This window comes from Panthera leo, chromosome A3 (genome assembly GCF_018350215.1).
Source record: "Panthera leo isolate Ple1 chromosome A3, P.leo_Ple1_pat1.1, whole genome shotgun sequence".
In the NCBI taxonomy this organism is placed as follows: Eukaryota; Metazoa; Chordata; class Mammalia; order Carnivora; family Felidae; genus Panthera; species Panthera leo.
The window spans coordinates 5,660,760-5,681,492 of NC_056681.1; the positions used below are offsets into that span (position 1 = coordinate 5,660,760).

Here is a 20,733-nt window from a genome sequence, read left to right on the forward strand (position 1 = left end):
GTTTCTGGTCATTTCGTACAGCAGCAGGAGGAAACCCCGTGCCTGTTTTTATTCCTGTTAGAACGTTCGTTTGCTCGTGGGGCTGGCACGGTGTGCTAGGTGCCCTCCGGTCGTGTGGTCCAAAACCTGCATGTGAGACTGGCCAGGAGGAGGAGGGGACCACCCCCCCCCGGGACCCCGTCTCCCCACGCCCCTCCGGAGAGGAGGCCTGGTCAGCCGGACGCACCACACCCTCCGTGCACCCCTATTTCCTTCATATACCACGACGTACTCTGGGTGTAAACACAGGCAGTCCTGAGACCCTTCCGAGGGCTCTGCTGAGACCCTGAACACCCTGTCATTCCACCTGAGTTGTCTCGAAAAACGAGCAAAAGGAGGCCCGGAAGGGTCAAGGCCACACAGCCAATCAACTTAAACAGAATGATGCTGTGACCTCGGGCTCCCACCCGTCATCAGACAGTCCTTCCGTTTTGGTTTGGCAGAACAGAGCAGAAACTGTGGCTTATCCCCCGTATCTGTGTGCCTCTCTCAAATGACCACCCAGGACAAAGACAGGTTTCCCTCGCAGTGAGGCATGGCCATGTGACACAGCGGTGTGGGAAGTGTTCTTAAAAGGAGGAGGCGACACCCTCCTCTGCTCCTGTCTCTTTCCTCCTGGCTGGAAAGAAGATGCGATGGCTGGAGCCCAGGCAACAGTCTTGGAGCATGAGGATGGCCAAGTCACACGCTGAGGAAGCCCGAGACCTTAAAAACTTTGTGAAGCCTCTCTAGCAGGGCTGTGTTCCTTCTGGAAGGTCTAGGGAAGAATCTGTTTTCTTGCCTTCCTCGCGAGGCCACCCAAACCCCATGATGCGTGGTCTCTTCTCCCATCTATCTTCAAAGCCAGGAAAGGCTGGTTTTGTCTCTCTCACGCTGATGTTGGCCCTCCTGCCTCTCTCTTCCACGTTTAAGACCCTTATGATGACTCCCATCTCCTCCGGATAATCCAGAATAATCTCCTCATTGAAAAATCAGCTGATTAGCAACCTTCCTGCCACCTGCGACTTTAATTCCCCCTGCCAGGAAAGGTGACACATCACAGGTTACAGGGACCAGGATGGGGACATTTCGGGGCGGGGGCACTATTCTGCCTCTAAAAGAGCAGGGATGTCCTAATCCCACAGATACTACAGTGAAGAGAGAAGATTCCGGACGTGAAGCAAAGGCCTCAAAGCGGCCACCTGCTGGCTCGGTCCCACCAATGGGCACGACTGGTCCTCCCCGCTTTCTTTACCCTGAATCAGCTGCTGATGTCCCGCTGGCTAATTTCACATGAAAATCCACAGTTCCTGTTTCCCTTGACTCAATAGAGGGGCCCGCACCCTGGGTCTGCTTCCTAAGACGTTGACATCAACTGTGTGGGCTGTGGCCGCCCCTCGAGGACAGGCCACGGCTTCCCCGCAGTCCTCACCCTCCATTATCGCCTGTCGCCCAGTCTGCTGCCTCTGGTCACGGGGCCTGCCTGACCCCCGCAGGGAACGCAGTTTGTAACATTTACTAAAAAGCATCTCAGGGTGCAGAAGTTACCCAGTAAAGGGTAGTTAGTATTTCCCCTGTTCGAGAAGACACATCGACACGGCGATTCTGAACGTGGGATGTCCCTAGGGAACTTGTGCGGATCTCAGCGTCCCGACCGGTTTCACCAGGACATCTGGCGTGGGGCCCGGCTCAGCATTGCCGCAGCTCCCCAAGAACTCCGGCCAGCAGCCAGGCGGAAAACCGGGGCCTTCGCAGACCTTCGCAGGCCGTCAGGGCTCAGGTGACCTCAGCACAACTGCGGAGCAGGCCTCTATCCCCAGCCGTCCCTCCCAGAGAGAAAAAGAGGGCACATGCGAAGATTGTGAAACCGTTCGTGAAATGCCGATGGCTGTAACCAGGAGCCTCTGCTGCCTGAGCATCCACTTCCCGCTGCAGATACCGGAAGGCTGGCTGGAAGCTTCTGGAAGCTTCCATCACCCAGGCATTCCTTCGCAGTGACCGGCGGGGGCTCCTCAGACCAGTGAGGGGCAGATTCCAGACGCCGTAGCTCCCTTCTTTTTTTTTTTTTTAATGTTTATTTATTTATTTATTATTTTTTAAAAAATTGTTAATGTTTATTTACTACTGAGAGACAGAGAGCATGAGCAGGGGAGGGGCCAAGAGATGGAGAGACACAGAATCTGAAGCAGGCTTAAGGCTCTGAGCTGTCAGCACAGAGCCCGATGTGGGGCTCGAACTCACCAACCGTGAGATCATGACCTGAGCCGAAGTCGACACTTAACGGACTGAGCCACCCAGGCGCCCCTGAAGGGAGAGGTATTTAAACAGAAGAGAGAACACTCAGCCGGGCTGTCCACGGGGGTTCTGCAGAGACATCACCTGTCCTACACACGGGTGCCCCGGGTGCCCTTCCCTGCCCAGCTAGCGTGTGACCACGTTCCTGCTAAGGCCCTCCCCCAGCTACTGGGCGCCCCACCCACCCCCACCCCCCCCGCCGCCCCATGGGATGGAAACCTTCCAGGGCCACAATTCAAATGCCTCCCAGGCCAGGCAGGCAACCAGGATGGGCAGGAGAGAGAGGCTGAGCGCAAACATTGCCCATTACTCATAATACTGACATCCTGGACGCTAATTTGCAATTTTTAGAAACGTCCCCATTTGCTAGAAAACGCCATCGGCGGCTGGGTTTGCCTGGGGACCTCCACTTCCCCTCTCCGTTGGCTGCTCTGGGTTCCCTCTTGGTTCTCCTTAGAACACTGTGCCTCCCCGAGGCCTCCCGTGACCTAAAATAGCCACAAGCAGGCTATTTTTGCAGGACTCTGATAGCACAGGTCTGAGGGGCCAGGAGACGGGTCGGTGCTGGGGTTGGATCCTGTATTATTCTTTATCATCCGACGCTGCGTGGGCTCAGAGCGGGGGACTGGAGGCCTTCAAGAAGCCCAGGAATGTTCCCACTGGTGACTGCCCGGGGCGGGAGGGGGCGGGGGGGTTCCAGGCAGCCCTCGGTGGCCCATGCCTGTGGAGCCCAGCAGGCAGGTGGCTGCAGGGAGGAAAGCAGGTCTGTGCTCCACACCCACTCAATCTGGTCCTCTCCCAGGGCCTAAGGGAGACATTTCCCTAACATTTGCATGGCAGTTGCTGGGGTCCTCAGTCAAAATGCATGCAAATCCAAGTTCTGTGCCGCAAAGTTAATCCTTGATGGGCATTGTCTCTGACACGCTCCAGAGAGCTGGTGACCTTTCATCCCCCAAATGCATGCTAAGCACCAGCTTTGGGCGGGCAGTGAGCTGGGAGCTGGCTTACCAGGGAGAGCGGGACAGCCTGGGCTCGCCCGCCAGTGGGGGACATGGCCCTACGGAACAGTCGGGGGCTGTCGCAGTGACTGGTGATGGCTGTCAAGGGTGAGGGTAAAGTGTATATTTTTATTTGTTTTAATTTTAGTTAATTTTATTTATTTTGAGAGAGAGAGAAGGAGAGACAGAATCCCAAGCAGGCTCCACGCTGTCAGCACAGAGCCCGACGCGGGGCTCGAACCCACGAACCGTGAGATCGTGACCCGAGCCGAAGTCGGACGCTCAGCCGACTGAGCCACCCAGGCGCCCCGGGTGAGGATAAAATTTAAAGCAGGGTTCTGCAAGAATGTTCTTCACGGCTTTCCTTAGACGACCCTCAGCCTAGAAATGCTCATCAACAGGGGAAGGGGAAACAAATGGGGCTGTATCACGACAGAATATTCCAGATCTCTGAGAACAGGCGAGGCACCCAGCCACACATACTTGGTGTCACGAGAAGGAAGCCAGACCTCGAGAGCCTACTATCCGCTCCCACACATGAATCTCGAAAGCAGGAAAGTCAATGTATGGGGTTGCAAATAAGGACAGTGGTTACCTTTGGGTGGGGCGTGGGGCCGGAGGGGCCCAGGGGAGCACCCGGGGTCACCTGCTGTCTCTAGATCTGGCCGCTGGTGACCCCGTGTGTGTACTTCGTGAAGTCTCATGCACCTGGTCAGTTAAGATTTGCGCCCTTTTCTGTATGTATATTTCGTGTCTCAATAACAAGTTTACACGAAATAATAAAGGAGGGAAGGGAGGAGAGGAGGGGAGGGTGGTTGGAAATTGCGAGACCAACTAGTGGGACTGTGCCCTGCCCCCTCCATCCCATCGCGTGGCCAAAGGATGGAGGTTTGCCAACAGCACGTCTAGTCCCCAGATGGGCCGCCTGGGGTGCTGCCCAAGCCGGGGACCACAGAGCTTCGGGAACCCCCAGGGCAGCCGGGCTCTGCGCAGAGACCTGGAACTTGGGGGCAGGGAGTGGAAAACCCCAGCCCGCGGTCGCCCCAGGGGACCTGGCTGCCCCTCCCAAGTTAAACATAAGATGGGGATGACAGAACGATGTCCTTGGAGCCTGATGGATAACGTCCCCGTGTATGTCCTGAATGCTCCACAACAGTTAAGTGCCTCTGTTGTGATCAGCAGCATTTATTAGACGCCTACTGGGTGCCGGCACACGCCGATGTGATTCCAACGCTTACCCAGAGGAGATGCTTTGTAAAACGTCGGTCGACTGAATGGTCTGTTGATTTGTTACAGTAACCCTTGCGGGGACTGTCACAGCCTCCATCTACCACTCGGGGGCCGGCTTCGGAACCCTCCCCTCTTGAAGCCTCGGTTTCCTTCCCTGCGAGACAGATCATGAGCCCCTTGGGCGGGGCGATTCTCTGCTGTGGGGACCGTCCCGCCTCGGAGGGGGCATAACAGCCGCCCCGGCCTCCATTCCCACAAGATGCCAGCAACACGCCCCTCCCGGCTGTGACAACCAAAATCTCTCCAGACATCGGCAAGTGTCCCGGGGGACGGAATGCTGGTTGAGGGCCTCTGGGTTGTGGAGGTGAACGCCATAGGAAGGTGGGGTGCAAAGGACGCGGCAGAACCCCCAACAATTAGTAATCACCGTCAAAAGAGCAGGCAAAATGCCGGGGCGAGGATTTGAGCTCAGGGCCATCTGACCTCACACCAGGGCTTGCTTCTGACCTTCGCGTTGCGCTTGGACGCCCAAGGCCTTGTCGGGGTGCGGGTCCTGGTGTGGCGGGTCTGGGGCGGTGACCCTTGCGCCTGGCGGCCCCCTCCCCTGCCCGAGCCCTTGAAGCGTTGATGGCCCAGAGGGGGGGATCCAAAGGGGCATCTGCGGGGGCGCCTGGTGGCTCAGTCGGTGAAGCGTCTGACTCTTGATTTCTGCTCGGGTCGTGATCTCGGGGTTTGTGAGATCGAAACCTGCGCTGGGGGCGCTCTCTCTCTCTCTGTTTCTCTCTCTCAAAAACAAACAAACTTAAAAAAAAAAAGAGGCATGTGCCACAGGTCTCCACCGCACTAAATTCTTTTTTTTTTTTTTTTTAGTTCGTTTATTTTAACGCGGGGGGTGGAGAGAGAATCCCGAGCCGACTCCACACTGTCAGTGCAGAGCCCGACTTGGGGCTTGAACACACAAACCGCGAGATCGTGACCTGAGCCCACCCCCCCGCCTGAACCCCAAGAGCGCCTGGGGGAGGGGTGCGGCCGCAGGGAAGTCAGGCTGCCGGGGGTTCGTGTGGTGATGAGGTGTGATTTCAGCAAGGAAATTGGCCAAGTCAGTGCAGGATGTCAGAGAAGGTTCCTCAAACTGAGGCAGCAAGGGAGGTGGAGAGGAGGGCCTGACTCACCTCCCAGCGCTTTGGGTCGATACGGATATACCAACATCTCCACGCAGCGCTGCCGATTTTTCCAGAATCGCTTCAAAGTAAGAAACCGTGCCAGGCGGAGATCATGCTACCCCGGGAGGATGGGACAAGACCACGTGACCTCTACGGTCTTCTTGCGAACACCCAGAGCCCTGGCCCAACCACGAGAAGAACGGCAGGCCGGCCCCGCCTGGAGGACATCTCACAAAACCTCTGAGCCGAGCTCCCCAAAATGGCCAGATCGGCAAATCCAAGGAATGATGGAAAAAGCGTCACGACCCCGAGGAGTGAGGAAGCACAGCACGTGTCCCGGACAGGACCCTGGAGCAGGAAAGGGACGGAAAACCTGGTGAAGTCCACATAAAGTCTAGAATTTAGTGAATAATAATGTGCCGGTGTCAGGTTCTTAGTTTGGACAAATGTAACCTGGTCGTGGAGAAGGGTAACGTTCCGGGAAATTCAGGAAATTCAAACTGAGGGAGGGATAATCCGGGAACTCTCCGTACGGTCCTTGCAACTTTTCTTCAGAGTTCAAGGGCACCCTTGAAGTGCACAGGGAGCCCAGGGAGCTTGTATGCACAGAAATGTGCAAAGCAAAAAATTCAAACCTGCTTTTCAGCCCTTCTCTCCCAAGTCCACAGCCCAGGAGCTAAAATGTGATGTGTGGCTTTTCCTTACCTTCGAGAGTCCTTCTCTTTTCTTCTCTTTTTTCCTTCCCTTTTCTTTTTTCTTTTCCTTTTCTTTTCTTTCCTTTTCCCTTTTTTCTTTTCTCTTTTTTTTCCTTTTCTTTCTTTTTCCTTTCCTTTTCTTATTTCTTTTCCTTCCCTTTCCCTTTCTTTTCTTTTCTTTTTTCTTTTCTTTCCTTTCCTTTGCTTTTTCCTTTGCTTTCCTTTTCCTTTGCCTTCTTTTTCTTTTCCTTTTCTTTTTTCTTTTCCTTTCCTTTTCCCTTTCTTTTCTTTTTTTCATTTATTTTCTTTCATTTCTTTTCTTTCCTTTTCCTTTTCCTTTTCTTTTTTCTTTTCCTTTCCTTTTCCCTTTGTTTTCTTTTTTCTTTCCTTTTCTTTTTTCTTTTTCTTTTCTTTCCTTTTCCCTTTCTTTTCTTTTTTTTCATTTTTCTTTCCTTTTCCTTTTCTTTTTTCTTTTCCTTTTCTTTCCTTTTCCCTTTCTTTTCTCTCTCCTTTTCCTTTCCTTTTTTTTCCTTTTCTTCTCTTTTCTAAGTTCATTTATTAATGTTGAGAGAGAGAGAGAGAGCTCACATACGAGCGGGGGAGGGGCAGAAGGAAATGGAGAGAGAATCCCGAGCAGGCTCTGCGCTGTCAGTGTGGAGCCCGACGTGGGGCTCGATCTCACAACCGCGAGATCGGGACCTGGGGCAAAATCAAGAGGCAGATACTTAACCAAAGGAGCCACTCGGGTGCCCGAGACTTCTTTTGAAAGAATCTTCCAATGCCACGTGACCCGTCCTTGTGGAGGAGTCCTAAATCGGGGTGGGGAGGGTCTCTGGAAGAATCCACACTTGGTCACAGCTCGGAGACCCACACGGTCTGAGCTTCCTCCCTGCGCGAGGCCCTCTTCCTCCTCACGCCAGGAACTGTCACTGGTCCCATTTTCAGGAGGAGGAGACTAAGGCCCTGAGTCACAGCCAGCAGTGAGGAAGGGAGGATGTGGGCATAGGACCCCAATGGCAAAACCCACGCGGGTCACACGACGTAGCAGCGCCTCCCGGGGCTTCTTTCCCGCCAGGGGACGCACCCCCCCCCCCCCCGCCCTCCCTCTCCCCACGGACCTGGGAGCTGCTAGAAATGCCCCGGGTGCTGCCCCCGCTGGCTGGGTCAGGATGGGCCTTGTAGGGAGCTTTTGGAGCCCACGGGCACAGACACTCTGAGAAGCCTGCTCGGACCCTCTCCCCTTGAAAGGGACTCCAGTGGGAGGCCCGGGCCCATCGTGACTCCAGAGGACACACTGAGAGCCGGGACAGCAGTGCCAGGAGGCCCCGGGCCTGGGCTCAAGGACGTTCGGGTCTCACGCTTCAGCCGGGCACTTAATTAGCATCTTCCTCTTTCCAGCCCAGGAAATGGCTTTAAAAAGCTCCCTTAGAACCCAGCCCTGGGAACCCCGGCACGCCAGTCCCTCGAGTCCCCGGGGAGGCCGCCGTGCCAGGCCGGACAAGGCCAGGAGAAGACGCATGTGTGCAGACGCCCGGGCTGGCTCCTGGTCCTGAGCACACGTGGCTCCCGCTGCAGGTCCCGTGGGCGGCCGCCCCCCTGCCCCAGTGATGCAGGCACGGACCCCAGCACTACGGAGACTTATACCAACCCCAGCACAGAGGGGGCCGGGAGACGGCTGGGGAGGCAGGTGTGGACGCAGGACATGCTCTTCTCTCCTCCGACCTCTGATCTTTGTGGACAGGGAAGCTTCTGGTAAGGGTCTGGGCTCCGCGGCCTGGATGCAGGACTGCCTCGGCCGCCCACAGCCCGTGTGGCCTTGGCAAGCTACCGCACACACATCCCAGCCTCGACTTCCCCGTCTGCAAAATGGAACTCACAGGGGTGCCCTGAGGACTAAGACACTCAGTGAGAGAGACCGACAAGCACCTGACTCACACCCGATGACTGCTAGAAAGGTCGACAACTGACGGAAAAGCGGGAGGAGCCAAATGGGGTGACGCGGAACACCCGGACGGTTTGAAGGCAGCTCTCGGAGGACCCTGAACCAGAGTGGACGAGCCACGTCAAGGGGCACCGCACAGGAGGACACAGTCATTCCTGAACGTGGAGGATAAGTGTTCTTCCCAGTTCAAAGTCCAAGGGCAGGGCCCGGTGAGAAATGAAAATTCAGGGCACTTGTTTGAAAAGTACGGGGAATTTTTTTTTTTAAATAATTTGTTTTTTAATGTTTATTTATTTTGGAGAGAGAAAGAGAGACAGAGCATGAGCAAGGGAGGGGCAGAGAGAGAGGGAGACAGAATCCGAAGCAGGCTCTGGGCTCCGAGCTGTAGGCACAGAGCCCGACGCGGGGCTCGAACTCACAAACCGCGAGATCATGACCTGAGCCGAGGTCGGATGCTCAACCGACAGAGCCACCCAGGCGCCCCAAAGGAAGGGGGAATTTCAAGACAGTGACAGCAGAGCAGGAAACCGAGTGTGGGGGCCCTCGGAGTACGGGCCCCGGGCAGCTGACCGGGTCACATGCCCATGAAGCTGGCCTTGCCCAGGGGCCTGGCTGCCTTAAAAGTGAAATCTGGAGACCGCTGTTAGCAGATGCCTTTACCCCACCAGCCAGGCCCTTCCAGCCCACCCCCCTCACCGCCCCCGCCAGCGGCTCCCCATTAGTCAAAATGCAAATCGGTCTGGCGGTCAGCGTGGCCCGCACCATTATCAAGAGGGGCAGAGCGAGGAGGGGAGGGGGCTCTGGGAAAAGTCAAATCGTCAGCGGGCAGCTACGGGAGATAAGCCAGGCAGCGGCTGTCAGCCCCCAAGCTGCCAGACTTTTGCCATGATGCCAGAAAAGGCACTTCCCTGGTTCCCGTGGTCCTGGAAGAAAAGCAGCTCAGACACAGGGACATCCACTGTCCCAGGCAGTGGCAGCCCCTCTGGGTCTTCTACACGTCCCCTGGGCACCGTACAGGTGGAGCCCGGCATTGGGTAGAACCCTGCAGCACGGGGGGCCCTTCCCAGGACATCCCTGGGGTGCCTCTGGCCCATGGCAGCCAGGAGGACAGGCCTTGAGCCTGCAGACCGCGGGGTCCACACTGGGGAAGGCTCCTGCCTGAGGCCCCGGGAGCTTCTGGAAGCGTTCAGATGGGGGCACACAGGGGAAGGGAAGGAAACAAAGCAAAAGAATTCTGGGGGCGCCCGGCTGGCTCAGTCCGTGGCACGTGCGACTCTTGAACTTGGGGTTGTAGTTTCGAGCCCCGAACCTCTGGGTGTAGAGATTACTTTTAAAAAGATAAGATCTTAAAACAAAACAGAAAAAGGATTCTGGCAGGGGGGGTCACTGCCACAGCCATCAGGGGCCGGTTTGGGTGGGTGGGCGGGGGGGGGGGGGGGGCGGGGAGGGGGGAGCCAGGTGACAGGAGGAACTTGGGAAGGCAGGGCAGGGGATTAACCCGTCACCTCACACCAGGAGAAACACCAAGAGAGGTGGCCGCAGAGCCCAGGCCCCATTCCCAGGGTGTCCACCCTCCGGGGCCGTTACAGAGAGCACCCCCCGCCAAGCATGCTCCCCGCCACGCCAAAGCCCCCCCAACAGTCCTGGTGACCAACCACAGAGCCCAGGCGTGCGGCCGCCCCGTGGGCTCCACTTATCGGGCAACAGTTCCGTGACGTGCCCCGGTCAAACTACGTCCTCTAGAAGAGGAGCCCGAGGGTCCGGGAGGAACCTTCTCTCTGGGCTCGCACAGCTGATCAGTGACAAAAGCAGCACAGACGCAAGTCACATTCAGGTCCTTTCGTCTCTCCCCTCCCGGCATCCGATGCTCTGTCTCTTCCTGCTGCAACGCAGAGAAGGCCAGGGTCCCCGGGGGGGGAGTGCCGGGGGCGACAGGGACACAGCGGTGGGGGCAGGAGGCCTCACTTGGCTCAGTGCTTCTGAGTCACATGACATTCGACGTTTGGAGGGCAGTCTGGGGTCCATCCCGCGCTTCGAGAGTGGGCTGTCGGAGGTGGGGGGGGTCACACCCCCCGGCGTGTGTGCTCAGAAGGGCCTGTGCTTGGTCTCATGCTCTGGGGTCAGCATCCTGAGATTTTTTTTTTTTTTAATGAAGTCTGTTTCATTTTCTTTTTCTTAATGTTTATTCGTTCTTGAAAGAGAACGAGCGTGAGTGGGGGAGGGGCAGAGAGCGAGGGAGACCGAGAATCCCAAGCAGGCTCCGCACTGACAGAGCTGAGCCCGATCCGCGGCTCGATCCCACGAACTGTGACACCATGACCTGAGCCCAAATCACGAGTGGGACGCTGAACCGACTGAGCCACCCGGGCGCCCCAGCATCTTGAAATTCTCAACAGTGTTTGAACGCGGGCCCGGATTTTCGTTTCGCACTGGGTGCCACAAATTCCCCTGCCCATCCTGCCCCACTGTCCCGGGGATCGGGCAAAGGCAGGGTCCCGCCCGAGGTGGAACATTCCAGGTGCTGGCTGCTCAGGCCACCCTCACCTTGATGTGCTCGTGTCCGGGGCAGGTCCGCAGCCTCTGGCTGGGCGGGAGCTGGGGAACTTGGCTGCAGCCGGACCCTCCCGAAGATGGGTCGGGCCTTACCTGGAGTCCCAGGAAGAGCGTCCCCCCGCCCCCCTGCCCAGGACCTGCTGTCTACTCCCAGCTCCCACATGGAGAAGTTTCCAGCCCCCTCTCCTTCCCAGTCTTGGGCAGTCTCGTGCTCCCAGGGACGGCTGCACCTCCTTCACCCCGCCCGGCTTCTTCCCTCCCTCCACCCACCTCGGGGAGGGCCCGCTGCTCTCCCCCCGCACACGGCACACACATGCACAGGCTGTAGAAATTCCCTGCGTTGGCTTCTTGTCCCTGAGCGGGGTGGGATGCGGAGGCATTTATGCCACTCCTTTGTGTCTCACCAAATGCAGAGACAGCTGTCATTCTTGCCACCACTCTGCCCCGCCTCGTGCCCGCCAGTGTGCACGCCCACATCTGGAAAGAGCACTTAGAACGTTCTACGTTGCATCCCTGTGGTTTGGGCGGGGAAAGCCCCGCTCCCAGAATCCAAGGGTGCCTGTGCGGCGCTCGCCTGGCCAACCAGCTTATTGCATAGGCCTCAGCCTCTGGTTCAGGGAGAACATTACCCAAGTTGGCATGATCTGAGTTAACGCTGCGAAGAAAGAATCTGACTTTCTCCCGGGAGGCCAGGTGGGGAGATGTAAACCTTGAGCTATCGGGGGCCAATTGGAGAGGAAGACAGAGCCAGAGATGGAATAAAATCGAGTCCTGATGACAGCATTTGAGCTCCCGGATCCAGCCGTGCCTGAAGCCCATTTCAGTTTGCATAAACTTTGTTTTTCTTAAGTCGGTTCCGTCGAGTTTTGTGTCACTCGTGGCCGAAAGAGCCCTGAGCAACGTACTGTCTCCCTCTGCCGTGAAGGATACAGCTGCATATGAACAGAACTCACACTTGGCTCTCACAGTTGCTCAGGACTTGGAGAAATTCCTAAAGTTAGCCAAAGGAAGGCTTTGGAAAGCAGCCTGTGCCTCACATCGATTTTTTCTCTCTAAGGCAGTTTGGCCGGGAGTCCTTCCAAAGAGTGCTCTTGTGTTTTCTGGCAGCACGGAAGAGGCTGTCTGCCTGTGGCCGGGAGAATCCTGGCCCTGGGTACGGGCGCCCTGCAGAATTCCCTTCCCTTGAACGTGGGCCGGGCCGTGAATATGACAGGAGATCACTCCCATGATTCACCAACAGGGAGATGATCCTGGATGGGCCTGACCAAATCAGGTGAGCTCTTGAAAGGAACCAGGACCCTTCTGAGATCCGGGAGTGAAAGTGGGAGGGGGCCTAAGGAGGGCGGTCCCATGGTGAAGACTTATGGGTAGCTTCCAGAAGCTGAGAGCCGTCCCCGGCCAGCAGTGCGTGGGACAATGGGGTCTCGTTCCTGAGCTGGTCAACAACTCGAGGGAGCTTGGAGGTGGGTTTTTCTGCAGTTGAGGCCCCAGATGAGAACACGGGCCGGCCAACCTCTCGTGTGCAGCCTCACCAGGCCCTTGACAGAGAACCCAGCTAAAATGTGCTGACTCCTGACCCACGGACACCCTGAGAGAATAAATGGGTGTCGTCTCAGCCACGGAGTTGGTGGTCATTTGTTATGCACTGAAAATTAACACACTTCTCTGCCTGGCTCTCTCTCTCTCTCTCTCTCTCATTTCACTCAGGCCTCTACCCCAATGTCACCTCCCCGGAGGCTTTCCCCGACCCGTGTCAGGTGGGCCCCTGTCTCATCACCCACCACCCCCTTACCCGCATCAGCGCTCTTCACAGCCCATCCGCCTGCCACGGTGTCTACACCGCACGCCTGCTGGCTTGTTCCTGGAAGTCCAGGAAAGAGGCCTTGTCCTGTCCGTGCCGCTGGGCCCAGACACTGGCACGTGAGGAGGCTTCCATAAGCCCGGACCGAACAAGTGAACGAGTGAGTGAATGAATGAATAAATGAACAAGGAAGTGAATGAAAACCACCAGCTTAATTGGCCACGGGTACTGCCACGCTGCAGCTCTTGTGGGGAGCTGATAAGACCGTGGTTTCCTGTTCCTCTCGAGCAGCTGAGGCAACTCCCCGTGACCCCTGTGGCCAGGGCCGTGACACCCCCTCTCACGGTGCGTGCAGACAGAAGGCTGGGGGACCTCGTCCCCAGCCGCCCCTGGGGACCCAGGCCTGCGTTTCAGTGCCCGTGCTGCCCATCCCTCCCTCATCTGTGCCGTGTGGCCTCCACTTGTTTACTGACCTCCCCAGACCTTGGTCTTCTCATCTACAAAATGGGGACAGGAAGGGGCACCTGGGGGGCTCAGTCGGTGAAGCGTCTGACTTCGGCTCAGGTCATGATCTCACGGTCCATGAGTTCGAGCCCCACATCGGGCTCTGTGCTGACAGCTTGGAGCCTGCAGCCTGCTTTGGATTCTGTGTCTCCCTCTCTCTCTGACCCTCCCCCACTCATGCTCTGTCTCTCTCTCTCTCTCTCTCCCTCTTACAAAATGAATAAAACATTAAAAAAAATAAAAACAAAATGGGTACAGCAAGAGTTTACCTGGCTTCCAAGGTGGCTTGAGGATTAAATGAACTCATACATGTCCAGGCTGAGAATGGCCCCAGCAGGTGCCCGGTAAGTGGGTGCCACCACAGAAACAAATCTGCAGTGCTATGGAGAAGGGTGGTGTTCCATCAACCCTGCCCCCACTCCTCCCTTTTGGGGCGAGCCGAGGTCCGTGTTTGGTCTGGTCTGGGGCACGGCCAAGCCAGAGCCGGGAACAGGACAGACCGTGAGTACGATGGTGTCCCAAGGCCACGGGCAGAGGGGCGGGTAGTAAGAGAGGGATTTGGGTCACCATGCGACTGCCTCACCTTTGGGGGGAAGTTGCCCGGCAGAAGCCCCAGGATCCCCCTTTCCTGCCCCGAGCAGACCCCGAGTCCGTCCCTACCACCAGCCTCACTCAGGAAGACACAGGAAGAGACCGAATGCCCAGCCCCCGGCCAAGAGGCGAGGGAAACGCAGCTCTTCGGGGAGGGCAGATCGATATCTGCCAGCGGAAGGGGGCACAGGCCTGGGCCTGGGGCTGCGGTGGATGGGCCTCCGGGCACACTGGCTGGGCGACCCTGGTAAGTGCGAACGCCTGCCAGTCCCATCCCCGGGCTCGTGTCCCAGCGGGGACCACACCTTCCAGGGCTCGGGCTCGGGGAGGGCGGAGCTTGCGTATTTCTCACAGGTGGTGAAATACACCAGCCACGTTGCCATCTCTCGCTGGCTTCCGCCCCAGGCTCGTCCGTGCCACTCCTTCCTTCCTCCCTCGAGCTGGGTCCCCAAGTGCGGGGCACAGCAGAAGTGTCCTGGAAATGCGGTGTTGACAGCGTGTTGCCTCAGACGGCCTCCGTTGCCTTATCTCAGCCCGGCTCCCAGGCCCGCTGCCACTGCATTTCATCACCTGCCCCCATAAGTGAGCCGCCGGGACCACGGAAACTGCGCTCGGCACTCTCAGAGGAAAAGAATGCCCAGTCGGTGTGCCAGCAAATCGGCCGCGGCCAAGTACAACTTGGGATCCGGCAGCCTGCAGGGGACTCCCGAGTTTGGGCTCGTTCTCCCTCTGCCGGGCCCCCAAGCCGTCCCCTGCCTCTGTCGGCAGCCAGCGCGTCACCCAGGAGGGACACGCACATCCTCAGTGGAGCAGGGCCGATGGACAAAAGAGGCCCAGGTTCACGGACAGCCGATGTCGGCTGGTCATAAATCAGCCCTACGGCCTCCAGGGCAGCTGCCCGGTGCAGGCCAGCTTATCGGCCGCAGGAAACGTGAGCCCGGTCGCAGCCACACGGAGTGAGGAAACGGGGGCCCGTGGAAGGGGAAGGCACGTGTGTCACAGCCCCCGCTGGGCCTCGGTTACGCAGTTAGGCCGGGCGGGCTCCCCTCCCTCCGTGTTACATAACTCTCTCTCTGACCCTCCCAGAGGGAGCTCCCACCTCAGCCCAAACTTGGAGTCACCTGGCGAGCCTAAAAAACCGCAGGTGCCTGAGCCCGCTCCAGAGATTGTAAGGCAACAGGTCTGGGGTACGGCCTGGGCATCAGGATGTTAGAAGCCCTCCGGATGACTCCAAGGGCAGCCAAGGTTGAGAACACAAGCTCCAGGTTCAGGAGCATAGTCCACAGGCTTGACGGCTGGATCCCACCCCACGGCAAGGCTCACGCAATCTGAGGTGTGAGCAGAGTCCTGCGGTTGTGCAGTACCCAACACGTGCAACCGGACGCAGCAGTCCTGACGGGAGCGCAGGAGAAACTGAGCATCCGAAACCTTGGCTGAGAAATAACTGGGCAAAGGGGCGTGTTCCAATCCCGGTTCCGTTTGTTCGGAGAATCTGTGCTCCGTTCCTCCAACCACCAGCCATGGAGCTGATGGTCTTGGGAAGGAGACAGACAGAAAACAAAGAACGTCACAAATGAATATATAATAACAAATTTGGGACACGCACGTGGTAGAAAATGTCAATAAGGTAAGTGCGGAAGGCAGAATAATCGTCCCCCAAATTCGTCCACGGCCCAGTCCCCAGAACCTGCGAACACTAGATTCAGAACCCAGAACACTAGGTTCAATGGCATAAAGGAATTAGGGCTGCAGACACAAGGGAAGGAATTAAGGTCACCGAACAGCTGACTTTTTTTTTTTTTTTTCACGTATCAACCAAATTCTTTTTTCTTAACTTTAACCGTAACGTACGTTTGATATACGTGACAATTTCATAGGCGTAGATTGGAAGGTCTTAAAGCTGTGGGGCCGCTGAGGCCGCAAACAGGAGAAAGAAAGGCACGGAGCGAGTGGGGGACATCTAGGCAAGTTAAAACAACCCACTGCCAAGGGAACAAGGTAAAAACCGTGTTTCTCTCTGTTTTTTGTTTTTTTTTTAATTCCTACTCCTTGTTTTATTTTCCATTTCAGTTTACGTTGAGGAAATCTTGGTTTATTGTTTTAAATTCATTCATTTACTCAGCTATTTACTGAACTATAATTAACACGTAACGTGACGTTGGCTTGTGGCGTGCGACGATCACAAGAGTCTAGTTAATACCCATCGCTACACGTCATTACAGAAACTTCTTTCTTTATTTTCTTGGGGTGGCGAGGGCTTTAAGGCTTTTAGCAACTTTGCACTATGCAATGTGGTGTTATTAACGATGGTCACCATGCTGGACGTGACATCCCGTGGCTTATTTATCTAAACAGCTGACCTGCGGGCTCTGTGCTGACAGCTCGGCGCCTGGAGCCGGCCTCAGGGTCTGTGTCTCCCTCCCTCTCTCCGCCCCTCCCCTACTTGCACTCTATCTCCCTCTCAAAAATAAATAAACATTAAAAAAATATCGTTTTAATAAAACAACATAAACAGCTGACCTTGAGGGGAAGGTATTTATCCTCGATGATCCAGGAGGGTCCGATGGAACCTTCAAAGTTGAAGATAACGCGTATCTAATGTTATATGTCAATTAGGCCTCGAGGAAGAAGAAATAGAAGGGAAAACCAAAAGAGAGACGCAGACAGACAGCAGAGGGAGGATGTCCCCGATGCTGCTGGCCCGAGGCTGGAGGAAGGGGCCGCGAGCCATGGCATCACATCCCGCCAACAACCCGAATGAGCAGGACACAGGTGCTCCCCAAAGCCTCCCGAGGCGAGTTCAGCCGGCCAGGACCTTGCATTTGGCCTTGTGAGACCCTGTGCAGAGCTGGGTGAACCCGCTGCACCTCGGACACAGGTAAACGATGGCAATGTGTTATGATGACAAGCAGAAAACGTGCATGGTGTAGTCTGGCTTCGGGGTCAGAGAAGGAGGCTTCCCAAAGAAGTGGAGTTTGAGCTGAGACCCACAGGACGCAAAGCATCAACTCGAAAAGGGAGGAGGCGGAGGTGCAAGGGCCCTGAAGTCAGGGGGACTGGTATGAGGAAAGGAGGGAGGGAACGAAGCCCGATGTGGCTACAGGGCAGAGCACTCGGGGTGTCACTGTGCTCTCGGAGCCTCGGTTTCCTCACCTGTGAAATGGGATTATAACAGCATTCCCTTACTGTGGGGATGGAGTGGGCCTGGGAGCCGTGTAGCAAGCAGCTGGAAGGACGGGCTCTGCAGCGAGACCAGACTTGGGTTCAAACCCCAAGTCTTCTGGTTATGGCCTGGGTAACTTTGGCAGGCCGTTCGTCTCTCTGAGCCTCAGTTTCCCCATCTGTCAGGCCGCTGCGAGTTTTAGATAACAACGCGTCAGGCACGCTCCACAAATGCTGGCTGTCACTGTTAGCGACTGGGGGGCCAGAGATGGAAAGGAATGTGTTCAAGGTCACACAGCCTGGGGGCTGAGCAGGGTGGAAATGAGTCTCCTGACCCCGGCCTTGGCCCGGCACAGCTTCTCGGTCTACAGGACCACAGCCGACTGAGGCAGTGAGACTCAAATGAGGAGAGCTGTGTGTGAATGTGCACATGTGAGTGTGCACAGCATGTGTGTTGCAGGAGCACGTGGGTGTGCTACACAATGCATGCAGGCACACACGAGAGTGTGCATGTGGGTGTGAGTGTACAAGGGGTGTATATGTGCAAATGTGTGAAATGCCAGCTGTGTCTGCATGTAAACAGGCACGTGTGTCTGTGGATGTGTCTGTGTGCACAGGCGGATGTTCGGGTATGTATGTGAATGCACATACGTGAATGGGATTGTGCGTGCCTGCGTGAACGTGCTTGGTGCTGTTGAATGGAAGAATGAAGACACCTACGTGGCTTGGGGGACAGACAGTCTGAGTCCTTATGCCTGATACACTTCAGTCCAGATGAACTGGGAGCGTGGAAGAAATATTTTTAAAAAAGGCTCCTGGCCCCGGTGGGTTTCTTGCAACTATATATTCTTCCAGAACGTTCCTCCAGAAAGCAGCTGAGCCTCCAGACATGTTTCACAGACACTGTCAGGGAGGGGCAGGGAGTCATCCTTCCCTTCAAGGGATCGTGACAGCTCCAGCTGTGGGCACGCACTCTGTCGGGCACCACGCAATGACTTCACACGCGTTGTCTAATTTAGTTCACACAACAGCCATGTTGTTCACTTTACAAACAACAAGACTGAGGCTCAAAGAGCCGCGTGAGTACTCAGTGTGGTACACTGAGTTTTGAAAAGAAGACCTCAACCCGCCATCCCTCTCTCTATTCAAAACACTTTGCAAGCGACTTTGCAGCTGCAGCCGTCAAAAGGTGGTTTATTTCCTCACTCCTTGAATCTGGGTTGGTCTTGTGACTTGCTCTGGATACCAGAATTGCTGGAAGCGATGTTATCCACGCCTCAGCTTGGGCCTCAAACAGCCTCGCATGCTTCTGCTCTCTCTTTCTAGGACTCCTGTCTCCATCAGGCGAAGAAGCCCGCCAGAGAAGGAGACACACAGCACCCGGTTGTCGCCATCGCCCTAGATGATACTCAGCTGCCTCCCGCAAAGCGTCTAAAGCTGACCCAGCAGCTGACCACAGATGCATGAGGGATCCCAGCTCAGACCAGAAGAACCATCCAGGCGATGGTTCAAGCCGAATTGTTGACTGGCTGAATCGTGTTGTCTTAAGCAACTAAGTTTGGGGATCATTTGTCACGCAGCAACACTAACTGATACGCTCATGATCACGCAACTGTTAAAGGCAGAGTCAGGACTCAAAGTCAGGCTTTTTTTTAAAGTTTATTTATTTACTTTTGAGAAAGAAAGAGAGAGAGAGAGAGAGACAGCATGAGTGGGGGAGGGGCGGAGAGAGAGGGAGACCCAGAATCCCAAGCAGGCTCCGGGCTCTGAGCTGCAGAGCCCAGCTCGGGGCTTGAACTCACAAACTGTGAGATCACGACCTGAGCCGAAACCAGGAGTTGGTCACTTAACCACCTGAGCTACCCACGCACCCCTCAAAGCCAGGCTTTTTACTCCCAAATGCATACTCTCATCCCCTATATTCGGCCACCTCCCCACAGGGAAATAAGTAAGAAAGCCCAAAGCTGCTAAAAATCCCACGCCAGCTTCCCAAACGTCAGTCTACACCTTGTTTGGAACGTGCCTCATCCCTGCCGTCACCCGCCTTGAGACCTGCTGGCTGGACCTGGCTCTTTTGCCCCCTCTGTTCCCTGAGCCCAGGTGGGGACGGAGCACTCACTCCAGCCTTGGATCCCCCCCGCCCCTCCCCCCGAGGCCTTCATTCTGTGAGCACCATCCCTCCTCATCTGCAAAGTTTGTTCTGAGTGTCAGCAGAAAGAACCCGGCCTTTCCACACGTACATATCAGCAGCCACGATAAAAACCAGCTGTAAGGTTTAAAAATAACCTCCCCAGCCTTCCAGAGATGCCAGGCTCCTGGTTGGGGAGAAGAATCAGCCCCACGGGGGGAGCACCACCTTCTGGGGAGGCTCCCGGGCCAGGCCCCAAATCCTGCCCGCGGGCCTGGCTGAGCCCGAGTCCCTGGGAGCACAGCCCCTGCAGGAAGCGCGAATGGGGAGCCAGGCCCTCCCTTCGGGGAAGTCAAGGCAGGGCCCGGAGAGTCCTCCAGAGCAGAGACCTCATCTGGCCCCCTTGTCAGGGGTTTCTTTTCCCTCTGCTTCTCTCTTCTCTTGTCATCCCCTCTATAAATAAAAGATAGGGCGTCGGGGAGGCACCTGGGCAGCTCGGTCGGTTGGGCGTCGACTCTTGATTTCGGCTCAGGTCACGATCGAACGGTTCGTGAGTTCGAGCCCTGTGTCGGGGTCTGTGCTGACAGTGCAGGGCCTGCTTGGGATTCTCTCTCTCTCCATCTCTCTCTGCCCCTCCCCTGCTCTCTCTCTCTCAAAATAAATGTATAAACTTAAAAGAAAGTTCGAGCTGTGGAGGGGTGCAACCCAGGTTCCGTCCTCATGGATGACTTGTCCCCATGAGCCTCAGCTTCCTTGGTCACACGGGGCCCATGCCTCACTGGGTGGGCCTGAGGACCCACAGGACACCCCAGGGGCAGAGCCGAGCATGGCGGGCAGCCAGTGAGCTGGTGCCTGGCAAGTGTCGTTCCTCCTCCAGGGAAGGGGGCGACCGTGGTGACCCCTCCTCTCTTCCTCTCCCTGATCCTTGCCCTCCTTCTGGCCCCCGGTCCTCCCCCTGCTCCCCTCGGGCCCCAGACCTGGCCCCCGGCAGGCTCAGAGCTGGAGCCCGTCTTGCCGAATTCCACCCGCAGCCCGGCCCCGTTGCTGAGACTGTCCCCTCTGGCTCTCAGAGGGCTCCTGGGCAGGCACGCTGCCGCCTTCCCACCCTCGTCACCTCTCACCACAACCCCTGGGGGCTGTACGGGTGACGGCTGTATCCCAGCATCCAGAGTGGTGCATGGCACACAGTAGGTGCTCAATAAGGAATAAGCAGTATTCCCATCGTTCCCATTTTACAGATGAGCAACTGAGGCTCCAAGAGGTCGGCTGGCATGTAGCAAAGTACAGCCCTCAGAGGTTGAGGCAACCCAGGCTTGGGTGGGTGGAAGACACCGCCCGAGGTCCCCGAGGCAGGATTTGAACCCAGGTTCACGGGCACCGAAGGCCTGAGTCTTAACCATCGACGACTCCCCATTCACCCACCTCTTCCAGCTGATTTCTCCGACATCCTCGCCATCCAGACACTGTCACGCACGTGCTGTGTGGCCTTAGGTAACTCACACAACCTCTCTGCGCCTTGGACTCTACATCCGCACCGCAGAAAACCGACCTAGCTGCACTGAGGTAGAATTTGCCTCAGCTCATTTTTCATCTGGTTTCTCAGTATCTAGTGCGGGCTGTGGCATGCAGTCGGTGCCAAATAAATGTTTGCTG

The 20,733-nt window shown here is 56.4% G+C and overlaps 1 long non-coding RNA gene across 1 annotated transcript; it reads left to right on the forward strand.

Annotated features, from left to right (window-relative positions):
- The first annotated feature begins 15,564 nt into the window (after positions 1-15,564).
- Positions 15,565-18,590, forward strand: LOC122214862. Its single transcript, XR_006200108.1, has 3 exons — positions 15,565-15,788; positions 16,407-16,668; positions 18,279-18,590. It is a non-coding gene; the product is annotated as an uncharacterized LOC122214862 (long non-coding RNA).
- The last annotated feature ends 2,143 nt before the right edge of the window (positions 18,591-20,733 follow it).